The 16118-nt window shown below is 39.9% G+C and overlaps 1 long non-coding RNA gene across 2 annotated transcripts in view; it reads left to right on the top strand.

The window, feature by feature from the left end:
• LOC140600768 (uncharacterized) overlaps positions 1 to 16118 on the top strand; it is a 72279-nt gene that overhangs the window by 14714 nt on the left and 41447 nt on the right. Inside the window, exons 4-6 of one of the 2 annotated variants that reach the window (XR_012003939.1) lie at positions 1537 to 1740; positions 4861 to 5079; positions 9989 to 11238. This is a non-coding gene — a long non-coding RNA (uncharacterized lncRNA). Of the gene's footprint in view, positions 1 to 1536; positions 1741 to 4860; positions 5080 to 9988; positions 11239 to 16118 lie in introns of those variants that run through there. The other variant, XR_012003938.1, reaches the window with a different exon arrangement.

Raw genomic sequence — 16118 nt, 5'->3', positions numbered from 1 at the left:
ATGCAAGAGATATTCTACAAGTTAATATGCAATTTATTCAGCAAACATGCCTACCAAACCCATGGCATTCACCTCGTTCAGTCTCCATGAACATTCTGGAGGTATATAATGTGTAGGCACCTGTTATTTTGCCAAGGCCCCGGTAAGAATCTTGTCTGTAAGATCAGTGTGTGGGAACAGGTCACTCAGCAGCCCTGTAAGCCTTGGTCACCCATGCCCTTGGTAATTCCCTTCCGCTGTGGACACTTGTACACCTTGGTGACACTGGTTAGATCAGGGTGGATGAGTCTGCACACTCCTAAGCTTTCAGGAGGCTTCCCATGAATACAAGCATTCCCCATAATCTACTCCATTCTGTGACAGAATGAGCTGGAGCCATGCTCCAGGTTTCCTTCCTGTTAGAAATGAAGTCTTGGCATCCATTCCCAAGGCCCATCCCAAGGCTCACAGGAAGGGAGCTGGACTATGTGTCTTGTGAACTGCAAGGATAAACACAGCACTTAGTTTGTCCCCCCGGAAACTCACAAATGAGTAGAAATACAACAGAAACAAATTTCTGCAACACAAAGTAAAGAATGGGTGAGGCTCTCAATAGACACAGTAGTAGGTGCAATGGATGGGCCATCCAGGTGCCCTCGACTGGGCTGCAGTGAGTGTCAGCCACTTCCTGGCTAGATGCCATCTCATCCTCTGAAGAATATCTATCCCTCAGTTGAATATGCAGAAGGCTTGCTGTCTTTCCCAACAAGTGATGCAGAACCTAAAACCAATAATTGAGTGACTTCAACATCCGAAGACTGATACTCTTGCCTCAAGGCAGGATCAACAACGCAGTGATACAGTTAATGCTCCAGGACATCTTGTGTGACCAGGCCAGAGCCAGAGTCTTGCTGAAATCACACCTGTCATTAGCTCCTCCCCGGCTGGATCCCACCTCCCCAAGCCCTGCTTCTGCTGACATTCCCTCAGTCAATCATGCTCACCTGAATCTCCATTTCAAGCTTTGCTCCTGAGCAACCTGATCAAAGATAGGTCCAGATCAAACAAGAGTAGTTCTTGCAAAATGTTTCTGACAGTGAGATGAATCAGGGACAGTAGTTATCACGGAGGTGGGGTCTTTCTAAGATAAGAAGGATGTGGGTAGGGAGAAGGAGTGGAGAGGTCTTCCCACATTAGTCAAGAGGCAGAAACACACTGAAATCCCTGTAGAGAATGAGGACCATGTGGATTTTAGTGCTAATAGAGTGAGGATCGACGTAACTCAGTCTTGGAGCAGTGTTGAATTCGAAAGGGCACATTCTAGGAACCGAAAATGCTTTCATAACAGTTTGCCTTTTAATTGTTTTTCATAAACACCGTGAAAAATGTGAGTAGACCGGCAACCATGCTGCCTCATTTCTATTTCATTTCTCTCTTCCCTCCCCCTCCTCTGCTCATCTCCTTCCCTCTTTCATGCCTTCCCTGTACCCAAATACCCCACACCCCTTTCCATCCCAAGCCCTCCACCTCTCATTCTTATCCTCTTCCTGTTTTCAGGTTATGCTGCACCTGACCAAAGGGACCATGCCTGGTGAGACAGAGGTCACCATCGAAAACAAAAGAAGGAAACAGATCCAGGAGGTCAAGCTAACATGCTCCCTACTGGGCAAAACCAGGGAAAAGCCTAAGGACCACTAGATATGAGGCACGTTTGCTTCCTCATCCTTACTGAGCTCTGCTAGATGCCAGGCACAAAGCTAGGTAATCTATATACATCTGTACTTCATTACCTCCATTTGATAGACAACAAAACAGGCTCAAGAAAATTATTTGACGTTTCTAGGCCTTTCTGACTCATACCACTCTTCCTCTACACCAGTCTCCTAAATGTTTCTTTTTTTGTCTTACACTTCCCCCAAAAAAGTAATACCAATTTCACTGCTAGAGCTTTGGGCTGATTTTTTTCTTCAGTTGGAAAAAGAAAACAACAACAACAGCAAAAATCTATGTTAACATTTTTTAGATTAATCTGAGTAATTTCCATGTCTTAATATTTCCAAGTTTTTCATCATCACCGTTAAAAAGCTTCAACTGAGTGCCTGGGTACACATGGCAATTTAGTGAACAACAAAGTAATTTAACCCTTTCCCTGTGGAATTTAGAAATAACCGCACAATGCTCATTACGGTTAACTACATAATTCAGTTTTACCCCATGACATCAAAAAAAAAAAAATCATTAACTGTGATATTTTAGTAGACCCAGCATATAGAAAGCAATTGTCTTTGTGTAAAGTCAGGAAAACAGGTATAGTGTTTGATATTTTAAGTGGAGAATTTGTGTTTATTATTCTGTATTTGGTCGATCTTTTGTTACTGCTTCTATTTTTTGATGCCTACCTTGTCTCTTTTATTATATATATTTCTACAAAATAAATATATATTTCGCAGTATTCTCAGTTCTTATCATAGGAATGAAACAATAAAGAAAGTACAAGTAAAGCATTTTAGTCTTTATTCCAATGTGGCATTTTACCAATATTTTCCAATATTGGTAAAATTACATTTATTTTATAATGAACATTTGCTTGTTCATCATTATTTTTACTTGGTCCAGTTTTGTTTATATGTCACAGGAACATTTAAAAATTATTTTGGAAATTTTAATATCATCTATTAGAATTTTTAGGTTCTTTTCTGAGCAATGGGTATGTTGTCATTGCATATAGAAAAGTCAATGTGAAGGAGAAAACAAATACTTTGTTGTTTTGGGTTTTTGTTTTTTTTTTTTTCATTTTATGGAAATCTGTGAAACAGATTGTTAGTTAAAGAATTAAAGAGTTAGGATACTTGGTTAATGAGAAGTACTAGTTAAGCTCTACTTTTTTTATCTAAATATGTCATGTTTAGGGATCCCTGGGTGGCGCAGCGGTTTGGCGCCTGCCTTTGGCCCAGGGCGCGATCCTGGAGACCCGGGATCGAATCCCACGTCAGGCTCCCGGTGCATGGAGCCTGCTTCTCCCTCTGCCTCTCTCTCTCTCTCTCTCTCTCTCTCTCTCTGTGTGACTATCATAAATAAATAAATAAAAAAAAAAAAAAAAAAAAAAAAAAAAAAAAAAAAAAATAAATATGTCATGTTTAAATGTAGAAATCATTTTATGATCAACTTAATTTTGTTCAGAGTGAGCCACTGACAGTGGATGATGATCTCATCACATAAGTAGAAAAAACGAAGATGTGTGTGCCTCTGATGCAGAGTATTTGGGTTAATAAGACATTCAAAACAACCAGGTCCCAGCCAGCTATAGAATAACCCTAGGATATCAGGGGGGCGGGCGGGGAGTTCACATTCATTTCTAATCAACTTAGATCTAATCAAAGGAATTATAAATTCTTGAAACACACTAAGAAGTCTAAAAAAATAATATACTTCTAAATCCAACCTGAAAAAAATCTAATTTTGTCACCACTATAAGCTCAACTTATAACATTGTCTGCTTTGCCCACACCCAAGTGAGGACTTCTTTCTCCCCAGGACCCAGCATGGCAACCACCCTGCTCTGGGTGAGTTTCCTGGGTCTTAGATCCAAGGCAGGAACATCTATGGAAGGGGTCAGTGAAAGGCAAGCAGCCGACTGGTGTGACACGGACATCTGGCAAATAGTAACTGCATTTAGGAAGCTCATAAACAGCGCATTTTGAATGACTCCTGAAATTGATTCTAATATGAGCAGTTGGGAGAGAAATAAGCTTTTAGGAAGGTCATTTAATGTCATATAGAGTCTTTCTCTATAACCCAGTTAAACTGGTTAGCAATTGACAAAACAAATCCCAGCCTGATTTTGATCTGCTAATTAATTGAGCCTCTAGTTGAGCAAAGTCTGTGCACAGGAACTGAATATGGCCATACTTCTTTGACCTTAATAATTCAGGATTTGAAAAGCAGACATTGGGCAGCCCCAGTGGCGCAGCGGTTTAGCGCCGCCTGCAGCCCAGGGTGTGATCCTGGAGACCCCGGGATCGAGTCCCACATCGGACTCCCTGCATGGAGCCTGCTTCTCCCTCTGCCTGTGTCTCTGTCTTTCTCTCTAGCTGTGTCTCTATGAATAAATAAATAAAATCTTAAAAAAAAAAAAAAAGAAAAGAAAAGCAGACATTGCACCACACATGCACGGGCTGGTTAGCCTTCTCAGGAGTGACACAGAAGCTTAGTGCTTGTAGCTATACCCCCTGCAAGTGTAGACAATTGAAATTCTCGTGTTAATTTTGCAAACATATTCTTAAGATTTGGGAAAGACTGAGGACATAAAGGAGGTCACAAGATATGATGAGCACTGGGTGTTATAGAAAACTGATGAATCACGGACTTCTATGTCTGAAACTAATAATACATTATATGTTGATTGGACTTAAATAAAAAAAGAAAAAAAATTAATAGATTTTTATTTTATTTATTCATGAGAGAGAGAGAGAGAGGCAGAGACAGGCAGAGGAAGAAGCAGACTTTATTCAGGGAGCCGGATGTGGGACTCGATCCTGGGACTCCAGGATCATGCCCTGAGCAGAAATCAGCTGCTTAACTACTGAGCCACTCAGGCGGCCCAAAAACTTTTATTTTTTTTATTGTTTAAGATTTTATTTATTTATTCAAAGAGACAGAGACAGAGAGAGAGAGAGAAAGATGCAGAGACACAGGCAGAGGGAAAAGCAGGCTCTCCTGTAAGAAGCCTGATGTGGGACTCGATCCTGGATCCTGGGATCAGGCCCTGAGCCGAAGGCAGACACTCAATGACTGAGCCACCCAGGAATCCCTTAAAAAAAAAAAAAAAAAAGAATATTTTAAAAAGAGTATAATTAAAATGGACTTCTGTGTGGTTTCCAGGTCCCAGTTTCAGGAGAGAATCAGATCTCTTACAGAAGTTTAATGCAAGGAACTCCCTATCTATATAGGGACTGAGTGAAGAAGGATGTCCCAGGCAGCAGGAGGATCTAGCAAACTCTATCGCCAGCAACCAGGAGAAAAGCAAGGCCTGGAGATGCCAGCAAACACGAGGAGCTCAGGAGTGAGATGTCACCATGTCGATGGGGATACCAGTGATAGGTAATGGTATTAACAATATATTCATGTTTATTAAAATACTTCAATCTGGATTATTGCTTTAGTGTTTGGGTTTAGGGAGCTCTTTGTTTTGGTTGTCCTCTCTGACTTGTCTTGCTAATTAATCAGCAAGAAGTTTTGAGGCTTTTTTTTAAAAAGCTTCATATGTGAAAATTGTTTATCTTCTTAGGGGATAGACGACAAAGTAAAATTTGAGAAAAACATTCTCTTCCATAGCAAGTCCTGGAAGGAGATGCAGGATTTTACGTAAAAAAAAAAAAACATGAATTTTGGAGTGAGATAGATTTATATTTAACATTGGCTCTTCTATTTGTTAGTTGTGTGACTTTAGACAAGTTACTTTTCTTCACTCAGACTTGGGTTGCTCCTTTGAAAACTGGGAATTTAACTATATACCTAATTGGATGTTGTAAGTACTAAAATGGGAAAATTTTTAGCACATGGCATGTGCTAGTTAAGGAGTTCATAATCTCTTTAACAGACAAATGTAAATTTTTTAAACTCCTGGGTCTGGAGCAATGGAGAAATGGAAAGCATTGAATTAAAGTTAATATAAAGAATGTGTGAAGTTGCACTTTTAGTATCTATATTGCAATACCATTCTAACACTGAATACATTCATTATTGAAAATAGGTCAAAATGACATAGAGACATATAATGAACTCTCAGGTGCAAAATATTTCAAAGAAAGTGTAGATGAAGGATTTTAGACATAAGTGCTAAGCACAGGAAGCACAGGGTGCTAAGGTCAGTTTTACATTTTCAAGGCTGACATACAGTTGGTGTTTTGTTATGTGCATTTGGACTGAGACAATGAAGAAAAAAAAAGAAGTCTCACAATTTAAAAAGGGCTGAGTATGAAGACAGAGCCAAACCCAGGCTGGGAGACAGTGCTGTTAGAATGACCACCGCCTGGACCAGGCTCAGGGGAGGCCGAGGACATGCAGCAGCCCTGCTCGAAACAAAGCACAGCTCAGTGTTCCCTCGTCAATCTTTTACGGCTCCAGAGAGAACGACCTTGCTTAATACCTTATTTCGCCATAAAAAGGGGTCATCCTAAGGTCGGATCATAGAAATCCCACGGCCCACTGACACAGAGGCAGCAGCCTCTGACGAGAAATGGTGGGACCCTCTCTATGATTCATCAGCTAGCCTAAAGCCCTCGGCTTCCTGAAACTGCTGATCAAAATTCTAAATCCTTGGCAATATTTTGAGTGTGTAATACTGTTTAATGTAAAGTATTCAGTGGAACAGTCATTACCATTCTGTCTGTAGTACATGTGGTAGTCACTTGTGATTTAATCTAAAAATAATTTGTTATAAAAATAAAGAACAGTTTATGAATGGTAAATAGTAAATTAGAAAATATTTAAATTTATTCCTATAACAGCATCCATTACTTACATTGTCATGTGCTTTCTTGAGTGGGAGAAAAATGGATGGGGTTTTAGATAGCACTGCAGGAAATGCACATATTCCAGAATCATTCTAAATGGAGCAAGTTGTGAAAGTAGAAGTGTTTTCACATATATGATTTGGTGGCGGGGAGGAGATGAAGGACACAATCAGGGCCTGTGGCATTTGTTATGGTTATTAGGCCCGCATCATTTTTTTTAATAATGTCTTAATATCACTGATGATTTACAGGACTAGATCAAAAATCATGATAGTTTTGGTTCATTCCTTGGAAATGATGCCTAAACTACTTCTGATAAAACACTGACAAGGATTTTACATTTTTACAGCTTTCAAAGAAGTAATAAAATCTAAAAGGCCAGAATTAAATGAGGCAAATGGGGCATCCAGGACACAGATGAGAAGGAGGAGCTCATTGTTAGATTCCTACAGGTATAGACCTTGAGCTTACAGGACCCCAAGAGAGAGCACCTTTTAAAATTTTGTATCCTGGGTACCTCTCTGGCCTCACCCTCATCTTCTCTCTTCTTGTCCCATCATAATGTAGAAGGAAGAAAGGGAATTCTGAATCAGGTCAGTATCAAAGCAGAGAAGAAAATACCAGCCTGGGGGATCATGAACCCTATTGGATTTAAATGTGCCTATTTGCTTGAGGCTTTCAGGTTAGCGGTTTAGACACTACAGTATAGACTGCTTTTCCGGAAGATAAGTGGCCTCAGGGAAAAAAGTTTTTCTCCCTGTAAAAAGTGAGATGCTATCAGATGATAATCAGTCCCATCTCTCCTGATGGGAAGACATCATTCACGTAGGGCAGTAAGGTGATGGAAGGGAGGGTGAGGAGGGCCACTAGTATTCACAGCTTTTAGAGTAAAGCTGGAAAGTGACATTTATAAAAATGGAAAAATTCCTTGGAGGACACAAATGACCAAAGATAAGTCTACAACCATTAGATAAACATTTTATTTATTTACTCATGAGAGACAGAGAAGCAGAGACATAAGCAGGGGGAGAAGCAGGTTCCCAGCAGTGAGCCTAAAGTGGGACTCAATCCCAGGACCCTGGGATCACAACCTGAGCCAAAGGCAGATTCTCAACAACTGAGCCACCCAGGCAGCCCAATAATGTGAGTAATCTTAACTCCACTAAATCGATTTAATTTGGAGTTAAAAACATTCCATAAAAGAAAACCCAAGACCCAAGATATGGATGAATGCACTGATGAATGCTACCAAACTCTTCAGGTAAAAATTACAGCACTTGTACACAAATTCTTCCAGAATATGGAAGAGGATGGAATACTTCCCAACTTGTTTTTTGAGGACCTCATTCTGCTGACACCAAAACCAAATATATTTCAAGAAAGCAAAACTATAGGACAAAATCACTTATGAATTTATTGGATGCAAAAATGCTCAACAAAATGGTAATAAATTTAATCCCACAAAATACAAAATAAAGGAAATAAATTTTTAAAAGAGACTATAACGTGACCAAGTGGGGTTTACCTCAGGAATGCAAGGCTGGTTCAACATTCAAAAATCAATCAATACAGTTCACCATATTAAAAAAAAAAATAAAGGAAAAAAACTAGAAATACATGATTATCATGATACATGCGGAAATAGCCTTTGATAAAACTCAAAATCCATGTACTAAAAAGTCAGTAAGTCAGACATAGAAGGAAACTTCCCCAAGCAGAGAGAAGTCATCTCCAAAACAAATAAATTGAAACAACAACAAAGGTGAAAGAACAGCACTTTTCCCCCAGAAGATCAGGCAAGTACGCCCCCTCTCACTACTCCTGGTAAACATGGGATGAACGCTTTACTCTCTGAACTCTACCACAGTTGGGAAACTCAGCTCCAGTGCTATCTTCCCATGTTTACTCTGTCATTTATTTTAGTTATCAGTAATGAAAATTATAGTAATTAGAATCACAGAATGCAAGAATTAGTAGGAATCTTGGAGTTATAGGACAACTCCAGTATTTTTTTTAATAGATATGGAAACAGGGACCCGGTGGAGGAAGTGAAGCCTATGTTTTATTTGTTTAGATGTCTTTGATCTTCTTGCTACACCCACAAATGAAAGAAATTCAAAATCATAATAATTTTGTTTGCTACATAATTAGTTGAATATCTCTAAGACAAAGTCATTGCTGGACCAGCGTTGGTTCAGTTTACTTTTCTTTGGGCAAGTAAGGAGAACATGTGGAGAGAAATCAGTCAATGATCATAGAGTCTATATCCTAGAGGCAAAGTGGATTAAATGTCACTAAATCCAAGCTTTTCTCTCCAGCTATTATCCTTATAGAAGTTAACTGATAGTATGACTAAACAATTGAACCCATTGATATTTACCTTTAGGAATGTGGGTTTTTTTAATTATTAGAAATAAAATATAAACTGTATTTTAGGTAAATATGAAAAAACAATCTTGACATACCCCCACCAGGCAAGTTGAATTGTTTTTATCTTATGCATTTCCATGTATAATGGGACTTCTCTTTTTATACTTCATTTTCAAGGAACTGTATGCCACAAATATGTCTCTTATTTTTATAGCCATTATACTTTTGGATAGGCATGTATTATTTTTTTCAAGATTTATTTATTTAGTTTAAAGAGAAAGAGGGGATCTCTGGGTGGCTCAGTGGTTTGGTGCCTGCCTTTGGCCCAGGGCATGATCCTGGAGTCCCGGAATCGAGTCCCACATCGGGCTCCTTGCTTGGAGCCTGCTTCTCCCTCTGCCTGTGTCTCTGCCTCTCTCTCTCTCTCTCTCTCTCTCTGTGTCTCTCATGAATAAATGAATAAAATCTTTAAAAAAGAGAGAGAGAGAGGGAGGGAGAACATGAGCTGGAGGGGCAGAGGGAGAGGGAGAGAGAGTCTCAAGCAGACTCCTTGGTGAGCACAAACCTCTGATGCAAGTCTCCATCCCAGGACCCTGAGATCATGACCTCAGCTGAAACCAAGAGTCAGATGCCTAATGAACAGTGCCACTCAGGTGCCCCTAGGTATCTATTATCTATTTGTATTAAAATTATATAATGTACTGTAACATTCTTGTAATGTAGGACTGGAATTTATTGCTAACAGTTTCTTGGCATTCTAAATAGTGCTACACTGAACATTCTCATTCCTCGGATGCCTGGGTGGCTCACAGGTTGAACATCTGCCTTCAGCTTAGGGTGTGATCCTGTCCGGGGATCGAGTCCTACTTGGGCTCCTTGTGAGGACCCTGCTTCTCCCTCTGCCTGTGTCTCTGCTTCTCTCTGTGTTTCTCATGGATAAATAAATAAAATCTTTAAAAAAATTCTCATTCCTATAAAATATGTAATTTTCAAAGATCACATTTGTTAAATAATAATCAGGAAAAAAGGAACATTATCCTGAAGGCTCAGAGGAAGTTCATATATATGAAAATAATTTGATGCTGGAATCATCCTCTCTCTCTCTCTCTCTCCTTTTTTTAAAGAACATATTGCATTGCTCAGTATGAGGAAAAACAAAAAGAGCTTCTCTTTGAAATTGGGATCTAAAGTCCCAAGGAAAGGAAAAATAGTAGGGGCATAATGAAAGCATAAAGAAAAGCATGAGAATTGAAACCTTCAGTGAAGACACCCAACAGTGGAATTGCAAAAATAATGAATCATTGATGTAGAGGAGAAACATGCTACTCTCCCTTCAAATATGAAGAAAGAAGGACAAAATATAGGGGATCCTCAGATAAAATGTGATAGATTTAGAGATTGCAAATGAAGATCCAATCTAAAAATTGAAGTTTTTGAATTAAAAGCCAGAACACAAAGAAATGAGAGTCAAAGGTGTAATTTAGAACTTTTGTAAGGAAATAAAAATGAGAGCTTTGAAAGTGGTGAGTGGTTAGAAAGCACTTAGGGCATTCTAGGGAAATTAAATAAACTCACTTGATCGGACTTCCCTCTCCAAAGTCTTGCACAATATCCCTCAGGTCCCACTGAAGTCAGGCACAGGTGGGGTGGACAGTTCTGTGAAAAACCAGCATTGGGGGGTCTTTCTGCTCTTCCCTTCTCTGACCTGCAAGCTTGCAGGGCCTGAAGAGGAGGGGGTGCTGACAGCTTCCTGGGGGCAACCTCAACAATGCGGGACCAAGACGGTGGTGCTGACTCCTCTGCATAATCCCCTGGCACAGGGTATTGAAAGGCCTCCAGGACTCATTCTGCAGAGGGAAAGCAGTCTGCCAAGTCGATGTTCAACTTGGGAATTGTATAGTAATGGGTCTCAGGACATCATCAGCTGAGCAAAGCTGCCCAGAGCCAGGAGCTGGGCTTTAGACATGGAATTGGCAATTCTTGAGGACTGGCCTTTGATCTGGAGTCATCTTCCCACTGATGAGGTTGGGGGTTAAGTGGCAGCTAGGATTTGCTGATTATCCTGACTTTATCCCAGAATGCAGGTGGCTTCATCTAGCCTACCCACAGGACCAAAGTCACTGAGCTGTTCTTTTTGTGTGCTCTCACAAGCCGGATGGAAGAAGACTCGCTGAAATCGTAAAATACTGAGAGGTGGTAGATAGTGCAAGCAGAAGATATAAACCAAGAAGATCAAGAGGACTTTCTCTGCCCTGCGAGTGCTGAAAGTGTGACAGACTCTGTTCTCAAACAAAAACACAAATCACACCTGACCCCTCTGAGCTCCTCTACCCACCGAGGAATCATCAGAGTTGTTTTACTGTATACCTTTAGACTGGAGTTGGGACTTATAATTGTTTGAACAAAGAAAATGATATATGAATACACATAATAAAAATCGAAATTCTCAAATATTGAAGTAGGCATCTCACAAATTGCCTCTTTATCAGGTCGCTCTGGCCTCATGAAGGTTGTTGAATTTGGCATTATTCTGAAAATCAAAGAGAATGATCTCTTTCAGGAGAATTTGAGTTTCTAATTTGTTTAACAGTTTCTAAACTATTTTTAATCACCCATATTTTCTTTGGCATCAGGCATATGGAGCATCCTTTGTTTCCCCAGTTTTTCAAGGAGCTCGGGAGCCCCTGCTGGTTCTCCTGATGTTGAGGTTCATGACCCCCAGATACCTGTGGCCCTCACCTCTCACCCCACCTTCCAGGTGGCACATTCAGAGGGCGAGAGAGATGCAGAGTTTTGCATTTGCTGGTCTCCTGCAATCCAGCGCAGCCCGGAGTCTTTTCACAGTTTGGTCTGTCTGTAGATTTTGCCAAAGACACATAGCTATTAATCCCATGTTCCCAACAGCGGCCGGCAAAACTATCTGGACAAAAATATATGTTTCAGACAGCCCGGGTGGCTCAGCAGTTTAGGGCTGCCTTCGGCCCATGGTGTGATTCTGGGGACCTGGGATCAAGTCCTGTATTGGGTTCCCTGCATGGAGCCTGCTTCTCCCCCTGCCTGTGTCTCTGCCTCTCTCTCTCTCTCTCTCTCTCTCTCTCTCTGTGTGTGTGTGTGTGTGTGTGTGTGTGTCCCTCATGAATAAGTGAATAAAATCTTAAAAAAAAAAAAAGATGTTTCCTGCTTTCACCTCTGTTAACATGATTGTTAGCAAATCCCTATGTACAGGATGCTTTGTATTTTTCTTGCTTCTACCTGTGTAGCCTTCTAGATCATAACCCCTCCTCTCCTAGGCTCTCCCCCCAGATGCTCTCCCCCTTCCTCCTTCCATCCCATCCCTTTGCTAGGCAAGGACAGCCTGGTACCCCAGCCCCCAGCTATGCCCTCCCACATTGAGAGGGGTGTGCAGCGCTACAGAGCCCAGAGGGTCTTCCACAAGGGCAGCACTTAACCTCTGTGTGCCACACCCAGCATCAATCAACACTTCCTGCCCTTCCTTGGTGGAGCCAACTTTAATTTGGTGCCCACAGATCTGTCCAATTCACGTGCATTCCGCCCTCCCCAGCTGTCTCATTTCCCATCAGAATCTTCCCATCAGACATCCTCACCAACGCACTCAGGTAAGCAACGTTTGACTTCTTATGTTGGGGACTCGTCCTCCCAAATTTGGGAGTCCTTCAGGTGTCCTGGCCACACAGCTTCAACCAGAGATTTCCTACCATGAGACCATTCCGCCTCCTCATGTATATCTCTGCTCTTCTCATCATTTGGAAATAAGCAGTAAATAATTCTTCTGAACCCTCCTTTCCCAAGCACGAAGGTTAATGTCAGCCTCAAGTCTATGTGATGATCATCCTCTTGCTTGAAGTTCTTTCTGTCTTAGCCTCCCCCAAAGGACTCCTGCTCATGTCTTCTCTTACCTCCCACCCATCTTTCTTCTTCCTCTTCCTTCACTTATCACTGAAATGTGGGGAGTCCCACAACTGTTTCTCAAGCTTCTCTCAGACATCACAAAGGAATCCAGACATACTTTCATTGGGGTGAAAATATAATCTGATAATGTTAAGGCAATTTTTCCCCAATCCATTGCTTGCATCTTTGTTTTCCCAATAATATTGTATTAAGTGCCATTTTAAGTTTGATGAGATCTAATTTATTTTTTTCCCATGGGCCCTGTTTTGGTGTTGCCTGTAAGAACTTTGCTCAACTCAATGTCTTGAAGATTCTATCCTGTTTTTTTGCAGAAGTGGGGTCATTTTAGCTCTTTCGTATAGTCATGTGATTAAGTTAATTTTTGTGATTAATATAAAGGTCGAAGTTCATCTTTTTCCTTGTGAGGATCCAATTGTCCTAGTACCATTGGTTGAGCAGACTATCTTTTTCAAAATGAATTGCCTTGGCACCTTTGTCAAAAATCAATTGGTCATCAATATATGGTTTTATTTGAGGACTCTCAATTCTCTTCTATTAGTGTCTAAAAATTCTGTTCTATTGATTTATATGTCTGCCCTTACTCTAGTACCATGCTATCTTAAGGACTGTAGCTCAATAATAAGCTTGACATTATGACATGAAAGTACTCTAATTTTGTTCTTTTTCAAAATTGTTGAGACTATCCCAGGAACTATGTATTTTTTTTTCAAGCAGGAACTGTATATATTATATATGTTTCAATACAAATAATATGTTATATATACACTAAATATATTATAATATAAATAATACATTACATATATACAGTGGATATATATATATATATATATATATATATATGTATATATATCCCTAGAGAATTTAAATAAAAAACCTCTATACTTCATTTTAGAGGTGTTAGAGAATAGAATTAAGGAATATTTACTCAAAATCCCCACATTTTATTCAAGAAATAATAAAAAAACAAAGGCCTGCCCTATCCAATGTACCTGAAGCCTCAAGTCAATAGACATCACTCCCTCCCTTAACCTTGAGCTTCCAACACATTCATGGGCTCAGGAAGACTGTCCTCCCTCCTCCCAGACTCTGGAGGGAAAGAGACTCTTAGAGGAGGTCTGCTTGACCAAAAGAGAAAAATAAATAAGCATCATTAAACTAATATGTGCATTAGAGATTATTTAATGGCCTTGTGGTCAGGGAGCCATGAGTATACAAAACTGAGCACCCAATAAATTCATGTCAGTGATGTAATTGGAAGGAGTACACCAACTTCTGAAGTCATTCTTCTCTTCAGAACTGGGGCCTAAATATTTTTTGATCTAGGAAACTCCTAGGTCCATGGAGATGATCTTTTCCAGTGTGTGTGGCCAGATTATAGTGTGTAGCTCCTTAGGCATGCACTTTTTCCCTATCCAATAAAGCCCTGTCACCCTAAATTTTCTGTTCTCCAGATAACTAGAGAATCAACTCTTGATAGCAGCAGAAGTCCTGCATCAAGGATGTCTATGTCTTTCCAGTAAGAAAAGTAAAAAAAACAAAAAAACAAAAAAAAAAAAAACAAAAAAACAATTTATTCCTGAAGGCTGCTAGAGCAAAGGTAATGACTAGTATGGTATGGCAAAAGGAACACTAGGATTTCTTTGTCTGTGGAGATTGATTGTTCTAGGAGCTGATTTTAGGAAGTGCTCATTGGCTAGAGATCCCACAGCACAGCCAGAAAGAGGAAGTTCATTCACCTAACCAAAGGAGCATATGGGTAGGAAAAGGAAGTGGACACACATTTCATTGCTAGCTACGTGAAGGTTACCACCATCAGTAGACGTCCTTTCTGCTTCCAATCCATGTTTGGTCCATTCTACCTGAGAGGCATAGCTCTGTGAAGTATTAGTCTGTTAACCTCTGCACCCCTGAATTTCATAGCACATGTCCTAACACTCTGCTGCTAGTGTTGTTATGGACTATGTTATGGACCGTGTCCTCCCAAAATTCACAGGTTGAAGCCTTAACCCCTAGACTGGATTTATTTGGAGACGGAACCTCTAAGAAAGTAATTAAGGCTAAATTGATATCATAAGGGCTAGTGTCCTTATAAGAAGAGGAAAAGACCAGAGGTTTCTTTCTCTATCCACACAAGTACAAAGAAGAGGTCATGTGAGCACATAGAAAGATGGCAGCTGTCTACAAGCTAAGACAAGAAGCCTCAGAATAAAACCTATCCTGCCAGGAACCCCAGCCTTCAGAACTATAAGAAATTAATGTTTGTTGTTTAAACCCCCTAGTCTATAGTATTTTGTTATGGTAGCCCTAGCAGAGCAATGTGAATGTTGAGTTGAAAAAATGGAATTGTCCGAATTCTGATGTCTGTACTTTTTCCATACCTGAAAATGTCCTTCACTATCAATACCCAAATGCAAGAATATATTATATGCAATGAGCAAATAATTAATATTGATCTTGTATACAATTTTAATCATTTTGTAGTATTTTGTCATTGGTGTGAATTTGGCTCTCACAGTTACGTTTTGTTTTTTGTTTGTTTTTTAGTATCTTTTGTCATGAAGCAGTGTTAGCACTTATCTAGCCTGGAATTTCTTTTTGAATGATAAAATGAAGTATTTGCAACTGTCCTATTAAAAAGAATAAGAGACCAGAATCAGGTAAACAAGATTGAAAGCACAAGTTTTAAATGGGTGTTTACATAGACTTTAAACAAGTATACATGCAAGAGATGTAAAAAAAGGAAGAAAAAATATTTCAAAATTTCAAGTTTGAGCAACTGACAGGATGATAGCACCAGTGGCAGAGAGCTGTAGCTATGCAGTGTTATATGCATCTGTCAATGGGCAGGGGAAGGTTGGGAAGGAAAGGTATGTGCAATGAAGTTGCCAGTAAATGGGTGGAGATGTGACATTGACGCACACCCCAAATTATTAAGGATAGAGTTGGACTTTGCCATTAGTAGATCTTAAAATTAGCTGTTGTTAAAAAAGAAAAAAAAAGTCTAAGGAAATGAAGAATCAGCACTGGAGGATTCTGATATCTGACCTCTAGAAGAATGGGAACACAATACAAAGGAGTAAATCATCCACCAAAACTAAAAACAGTTGCTTAAGGGAAGGGGTGGGGGACCATGAGCCAATGATAGTAAGAACTAAGAAAAGCTCTTTGACTTGGCAGTTCATTCATCATTAGTGCCCTGGAGTATGCAGACATGGCCAATGTGGGCATCTCCAAACAACTCTACACAAAATGCAATGTTGTCCTCTTGAGTCACCAGTGAGGTCATCCCGATGATGGTGGTGGAAGTCATTGCAAAGAATTTAT

This window comes from Canis lupus, chromosome 12, assembly GCF_048164855.1.
Source record: "Canis lupus baileyi chromosome 12, mCanLup2.hap1, whole genome shotgun sequence".
Classification (NCBI taxonomy): Eukaryota; Metazoa; Chordata; class Mammalia; order Carnivora; family Canidae; genus Canis; species Canis lupus.
This window is presented reverse-complemented; position numbering and strand designations above follow the sequence as displayed.